Consider the following 7390-nt stretch of genomic DNA (forward strand, 5'->3'; position numbering starts at 1 on the left):
TCAAACTGCTTTTTTTTTAGATACCAAAGGCCCAAAACTGGATAGTACAGCGATTTGACCCGTGGAACTGCGAAACCACACTGGGATGTCGGGCCTACACAAGACTATTTTCAACAGATATATTTTTGTGTCACAACAGTCAGGAGACACTACTGTTTTTCTTTACGGAAACAACTACCAAAACCTGAATAATAGAGATGTTTTACCGTGGGATGGCAAAACCACAGTTATTGTTTACTGGGGTATACCACACTTTTTTAAATAGAGATATTTGCGCCTGAACAGTGAGCGACACACTCAAACTGCTTTTTTTTTAGATACCAAAGGCCCAATACTGGATAGTACAGCGATTTGACCCGTGGAACTGCGAAACCACACTGGGATGTCGGGCCTACACAAGACTATTTTCAACAGATATATTTTTGTGTCACAACAGTCAGGAGACACTACTGTTTTTCTTTACGGAAACAACTACCAAAACCTGAATAATAGAGATTTTTTACCGTGGGATGGCAAAACCACAGGTATTGTTTTCTGGGGTATACCACACTTTTTTAAATAGAGATATTTGCGGCTGAACAGTGAGCGACACACTCAAACTGCTTTTTTTTTAAATACCAAAGGCCCAAAACTGGATAGTACAGCGATTTGACCCGTGGAACTGCGAAACCACACTGGGGTGTCGGGCCTACACAAGACTATTTTCAACAGATATATTTTTGTGTCACAACAGTCAGGAGACACTAATGTTTTTCTTTACGGAAACCACAACCAAAACCTGAATAATAGAGATTTTTTACCGTGGGATGGCAAAACCACAGTTATTGTTTACTGGGGTATACCACACTTTTTTAAATAGAGATATTTGCGGCTGAAGAGTGAGCGACACACTCAAACTGCTTTCTTTTTAGATACCAAAGGCCCAAAACTGGATAGTACATCGATTTGACCCGTGGAACTGCGAAACCACGCTGGGATGTCGGGCCTACACAATATTATTTTCAAAAGATATATTTTTGTGTGACAACAGTCAGGAGACACTACTGTTTTTCTTTACGGAAAAAACTACCAAAACCTGAATAATAGAGATTTTTTACCGTGGGATGGCAAAACCACAGTTATTGTTTACTGGGGTATACCACACTTATTTAAATAGAGATATTTGCGGCTGAACAGTGAGCGACACACTCAAACTGCTTTTTTTTTAGATACCAAAGGCCCAAAACTGGATAGTACAGTTATTTGACCCGTGGAACTGCGAAACCACACTGGGATGTCGGGCCTACACAAGACTATTTTCAACAGATATATTTTTGTGTCACAACAGTCAGGAGACACTACTTTTTATCTTTACGGAAAAAACTACCAAAACCTGAATAATAGAGATTTTTTACCGTGGGATGGCAAAACCACAGTTATTGTTTACTGGGGTATACCACACTTTTTTAAATAGAGATATTTGCGGCTGAACAGTGAGCGACACACTTAAACTGCTTTTTTTTTAGATACCGAAGGCCCAAAACTGGATAGTACAGCGATTTGACCCGTGGAACTGCGAAACCACACTGGGATGTCGGGCCTACACAAGACTATTTTCAACAGATATATTTTTGTGTCACAACAGTCAGGAGACACTACTGTTTTTCTTTACGGAAAAAATTACCAAAACCTGAATAATAGAGATTTTTTACCGTGGGATGGCAAAACCACAGTTATTGTTTACTCGGGAATACCACACTTTTTTAAATAGAGATATTTGCGGCTGAACAGTGAGCGACACACTCAAACTGCTTTTTTTTAGATACCAAAGGCCCAAAACTGGATAGTACAGCGATTTGACCCGTGGAACTGCGAAACCACACTGGGATGTCGGGCCTACACAAGACTATTTTCAGCAGATATATTTTTGTGTCACAACAGTCAGGAGACACTACTGTTTTTCTTTACGGAAAAAACTACCAAAACCTGAATAATAGAGATTTTTTACCGTGTCATGGCAAAACCACAGTTATTGTTTACTGGGGTATACCACACTTTTTTAAATAGAGATATTTGCGGCTGAACAGTGAGTGACACTCTCAAACTGCTTTTTTTTTAGATACCAAAGGCCCAAAACTGGTTAGTACAGCGATTTGACCCGTGGAACTGCGAAACCACACTGGGATGTTGGGCCTACACAAGACTATTTTAAACAGATATATTTTTGTGTCACAACAGTCAGGAGACACTACTGTTTTTCTTTACGGAAAAAACTACCAAAACCTGAATAATAGAGATTTTTTACCGTGGGATGGCAAAACCACAGTTATTGTTTACTGGGGTATACCACACTTTTTTAAATAGAGATATTTGCGGCTGAACAGTGAGCGACACACTCAAACTGCTTTTTTTTTAGATACCAAAGGCCCAAAACTGGATAGTACAGTGATTTGACCCGTGGAACTGCGAAACCACACTGGGATGTCGGGCCTACACAAGACTATTTTCAACAGATATATTTTTGTGTCACAACAGTCAGGAGACACTACTTTTTATCTTTACGGAAAAAACTACCAAAACCTGAATAATAGAGATTTTTTACCGTGGGATGGCAAAACCACAGTTATTGTTTACTGGGGTATACCACACTTATTTAAATAGAGATATTTGCAGCTGAACAGTGAGTGACACACTCAAACTGCTTTTTTTTTAGATACCAAAGGCCCAAAACTGGATAGTACAGTGATTTGACCCGTGGAACTGCGAAACCACACTGGGATGTCGGGCCTACACAAGACTATTTTCAACAGATATATTTTTGTGTCACAACAGTCAGGAGACACTACTGTTTTTCTTTACGGAAAAAACTACCAAAACCTGAATAATTGAGATTTTTTACCGTGGGATGGCAAAACCACAGTTATTGTTTACTCGGGAATACCACACTTTTTTAAATAGAGATATTTGCGGCTGAACAGTGAGCGACACACTCAAACTGCTTTTTTTTTAGATACCAAAGGCCCAAAACTGGATAGTACAGCGATTTGACCCGTGGAACTGCGAAACCACACTGGGATGTCGGGCCTACACAAGACTATTTTCAGCAGATATATTTTTGTGTCACAGCAGTCAGGAGACACTACTGTTTTTCTTTACGGAAAAAACTACCAAAACCTGAATAATAGAGATTTTTTACCGTGGGATGGCAAAACCACAGTTATTGTTTACTGGGGTATACCACACTTTTTTAAATAGAGATATTTGCGGCTGAACAGTGAGCGACACACTCAAACTGCTTTTTTTTTAGATACCAAAGGCCCAAAACTGGATAGTACAGCGATTTGACCCGTGGAACTGCAAAACCACACTGGGATGTCGGGCCTACACAAGACTATTTTCAACAGATATATTTTTGTGTCACAACAGTCAGGAGACACTACTGTTTTTCTTCACGGAAACAAGTACCAAAACCTGAATAATAGAGATTTTTTACCGTGGGATGGCAAAACCACAGGTATTGTTTTCTGGGGTATACCACACTTTTTTAAATAGAGATATTTGCGGCTGAACAGTGAGCGACACACTCAAACTGCTTTTTTTTTAGATACCAAAGGCCCAAAACTGGATAGTACAGCGATTTGACCCGTGGAACTGCAAAACCACACTGGGATGTCGGGCCTACACAAGACTATTTTCAACAGATATATTTTTGTGTCACAACAGTCAGGAGACACTACTGTTTTTCTTTACGGAAACAAGTACCAAAACCTGAATAATAGAGATTTTTTACCGTGGGATGGCAAAACCACAGGTATTGTTTTCTGGGGTATACCACACTTTTTTAAATAGAGATATTTGCGGCTGAACAGTGAGCGACACACTCAAACTGCTTTTTTTTTAAATACCAAAGGCCCAAAACTTTATAGTACAGCGATTTGACCCGTGGAACTGCGAAACCACACTGGGGTGTCGGGCCTACACAAGACTATTTTCAACAGATATATTTTTGTGTCACAACAGTCAGGAGACACTAATGTTTTTCTTTACGGAAACCACAACCAAAACCTGAATAATAGAGATTTTTTACCGTGGGATGGCAAAACCACAGTTATTGTTTACTGGGGTATACCACACTTTTTTAAATAGAGATATTTGCGGCTGAAGAGTGAGCGACACACTCAAACTGCTTTTTTTTTAGATACCAAAGGCCCAAAACTGGATAGTACATCGATTTGACCCGTGGAACTGCGAAACCACACTGGGATGTCGGGCCTACACAATATTATTTTCAAAAAATATATTTTTGTGTGACAACAGTCAGGAGACACTACTGTTTTTCTTTACGGAAAAAACTACCAAAACCTGAATAATAGAGATTTTTTACCGTGGGATGGCAAAACCACAGTTATTGTTTACTGGGGTATACCACACTTATTTAAATAGAGATATTTGCGGCTGAACAGTGAGTGACACACTCAAACTGCTTTTTTTTTAGATACCAAAGGCCCAAAACTGGATAGTACAGTGATTTGACCCGTGGAACTGCGAAACCACACTGGGATGTCGGGCCTACACAAGACTATTTTCAACAGATATATTTTTGTGTCACAACAGTCAGGAGACACTACTGTTTTTCTTTACGGAAAAAACTACCAAAACCTGAATAATAGAGATTTTTTACCGTGGGATGGCAAAACCACAGTTATTGTTTACTCGGGAATACCACACTTTTTTAAATAGAGATATTTGCGGCTGAACAGTGAGCGACACACTCAAACTGCTTTTTTTTTAGATACCAAAGGCCCAAAACTGGATAGTACAGCGATTTGACCCGTGGAACTACGAAACCACACTGGGATGTCGGGCCTACACAAGACTATTTTCAGCAGATATATTTTTGTGTCACAGCAGTCAGGAGACACTACTGTTTTTCTTTACGGAAAAAACTACCAAAACCTTAGTAATAGAGATTTTTTACCGTGTCATGGCAAAACCACAGTTATTGTTTACTGGGGTATACCACACTTTTTGAAATAGAGATATTTGCGGCTGAACAGTGAGCGACACTCTCAAACTGCTTTTTTTTTAGATACCAAAGGCCCAAAACTGGTTAGTACAGCGATTTGACCCGTGGAACTGCGAAACCACACTGGGATGTCGGGCCTACACAAGACTATTTTAAACAGATATATTTTTGTGTCACAACAGTCAGGAGACACTACTGTTTTTCTTTACGGAAAAAACTACCAAAACCTGAATAATAGAGATTTTTTACCGTGGGATGGCAAAACCACAGTTATTGTTTACTGGGGTATACCACACTTTTTTAAATAGAGATATTTGCGCCTGAACAGTGAGCGACACACTCAAACTGCTTTTTTTTTAGATACCAAAGGCCCAATACTGGATAGTACAGCGATTTGACCCGTGGAACTGCGAAACCACACTGGGATGTCGGGCCTACACAAGACTATTTTCAACAGATATATTTTTGTGTCACAACAGTCAGGAGACACTACTGTTTTTCTTTACGGAAACAACTACCAAAACCTGAATAATAGAGATTTTTTACCGTGGGATGGCAAAACCACAGGTATTGTTTTCTGGGGTATACCACAGTTTTTTAAATAGAGATATTTGCGGCTGAACAGTGAGCGACACACTCAAACTGCTTTTTTTTTAAATACCAAAGGCCCAAAACTGGATAGTACAGCGATTTGACCCGTGGAACTGCGAAACCACACTGGGGTGTCGGGCCTACACAAGACTATTTTCAACAGATATATTTTTGTGTCACAACAGTCAGGAGACACTAATGTTTTTCTTTACGGAAACCACAACCAAAACCTGAATAATAGAGATTTTTTACCGTGGGATGGCAAAACCACAGTTATTGTTTACTGGGGTATACCACACTTTTTTAAATAGAGATATTTGCGGCTGAAGAGTGAGCGACACACTCAAACTGCTTTTTTTTTAGATACCAAAGGCCCAAAACTGGATAGTACATCGATTTGACCCGTGGAACTGCGAAACCACACTGGGATGTCGGGCCTACACAATATTATTTTCAAAAGATATATTTTTGTGTGACAACAGTCAGGAGACACTACTGTTTTTCTTTACGGAAAAAACTACCAAAACCTGAATAATAGAGATTTTTTACCGTGGGATGGCAAAACCACAGTTATTGTTTACTGGGGTATACCACACTTATTTAAATAGAGATATTTGCGGCTAAACAGTGAGCGACACACTCAAACTGCTTTTTTTTAGATACCAAAGGCCCAAAACTGGATAGTACAGTGATTTGACCCGTGGAACTGCGAAACCACACTGGGATGTCGGGCCTACACAAGACTATTTTCAACAGATATATTTTTGTGTCACAACAGTCAGGAGACACTACTTTTTATCTTTACGGAAAAAACTACCAAAACCTGAATAATAGAGATTTTTTACCGTGGGATGGCAAAACCACAGTTATTGTTTACTGGGGTATACCACACTTTTTTAAATAGAGATATTTGCGGCTGAACAGTGAGCGACACACTTAAACTGCTTTTTTTTTAGATACCAAAGGCCCAAAACTGGATAGTACAGCGATTTGACCCGTGGAACTGCGAAACCACACTGGGATGTCGGGCCTACACAAGACTATTTTCAACAGATATATTTTTGTGTCACAACAGTCAGGAGACACTACTGTTTTTCTTTACGGAAAAAACTACCAAAACCTGAATAATAGAGATTTTTTACCGTGGGATGGCAAAACCACAGTTATTGTTTACTCGGGAATACCACACTTTTTTAAATAGAGATATTTGCGGCTGAACAGTGAGCGACACACTCAAACTGCTTTTTTTTTAGATACCAAAGGCCCAAAACTGGATAGTACAGCGATTTGACCCGTGGAACTGCGAAACCACACTGGGATGTCGGGCCTACACAAGACTATTTTCAGCAGATATATTTTTGTGTCACAACAGTCAGGAGACACTACTGTTTTTCTTTACGGAAAAAACTACCAAAACCTGAATAATAGAGATTTTTTACCGTGTCATGGCAAAACCACAGTTATTGTTTACTGGGGTATACCACACTTTTTTAAAAAGAGATATTTGCATCTGAACAGTGAGCGACACTCTCAAACTGCTTTTTTTTTAGATACCAAAGGCCCAAAACTGGTTAGTACAGCGATTTGACCCGTGGAACTGCGAAACCACACTGGGATGTCGGGCCTACACAAGACTATTTTAAACAGATATATTTTTGTTTCACAACAGTCAGGGGACACTACTGTTTTTCTTTACGGAAAAAACTACCAAAACCTGAATAATAGAGATTTTTTACCGTGGGATGGCAAAACCACAGTTATTGTTTACTGGGGTATACCACACTTTTTTAAATA

Source organism: Phyllobates terribilis, unplaced genomic scaffold, assembly GCF_046119375.1.
Source record: "Phyllobates terribilis strain yellow unplaced genomic scaffold, ASM4611937v1 Scaffold_20__1_contigs__length_20440879, whole genome shotgun sequence".
Lineage (NCBI taxonomy): Eukaryota > Metazoa > Chordata > Amphibia > Anura > Dendrobatidae > Phyllobates > Phyllobates terribilis.